The sequence below is a fragment of the Pteropus medius genome, unplaced genomic scaffold (assembly GCF_902729225.1).
Source record: "Pteropus medius unplaced genomic scaffold, Ma_sr-lr_union100, whole genome shotgun sequence".
Taxonomy (NCBI): domain Eukaryota; kingdom Metazoa; phylum Chordata; class Mammalia; order Chiroptera; family Pteropodidae; genus Pteropus; species Pteropus medius.
Genome location: NW_024351730.1, coordinates 36486082 through 36486680, shown reverse-complemented (window position 1 = coordinate 36486680; position 599 = coordinate 36486082). Strand labels below are relative to the sequence as shown.

Sequence of the window (599 nt, the reverse complement as noted above, 5' to 3'; positions counted from 1 at the left end):
CATTTTTGTTCTTTTCTTTTACTCTAGACAATCTGAAATTCTCCAATACTCCACCCACTTAGTTTTCTTTTCTTCAGAAGTAAATTTGCCTTTTACAATTTGCCAAAACAGTAAGCATCTATCTGGATAATTTTTTAGTGAGTTGAAAAAATTATGGGCCTAAAATAACAAATGTTCTTAACTAAACGTACTTTTATTAAAATAAACATGATGCCACCCTGAACAAGCCTGATCCCGTCTGATCTCGGAAGCTAAGCAGAGTCGGGCCTGATTAGTACTTGGATGGGAGACCACCTAGGAAGACCAGGTGCTGTAGGCTTAAAAAAATTAAAAAAAAAAAAGAGATTGTAAGCTGACAAGGTTCTTGCAATCTGGGAGGTCAACCAAGGGTTACCTCACCTAAATAAATAAATAAATAAATAAATAAAATAAAATAAAATAAATAAAAATAAATAAACATTGACCTTAAATATTAGCTCAAATACTCACAAAGAACATTATAAAGAAAGAGTAACTCTTTTCTCAAAGATTTATGAGAAAGTTTCTGTTCATAGTACTTGTGAATGGCCCAGGTTGGTAGTCACTGATCAGGTTAAACA

The 599-nt window shown here is 32.6% G+C and overlaps 1 pseudogene; it reads left to right on the top strand.

Moving 5' to 3' along the window:
• Positions 1 to 201: 201 nt before the first annotated feature.
• LOC120588580 (uncharacterized) lies at positions 202 to 319 on the top strand (annotated as a pseudogene).
• The last annotated feature ends 280 nt before the right edge of the window (positions 320 to 599 follow it).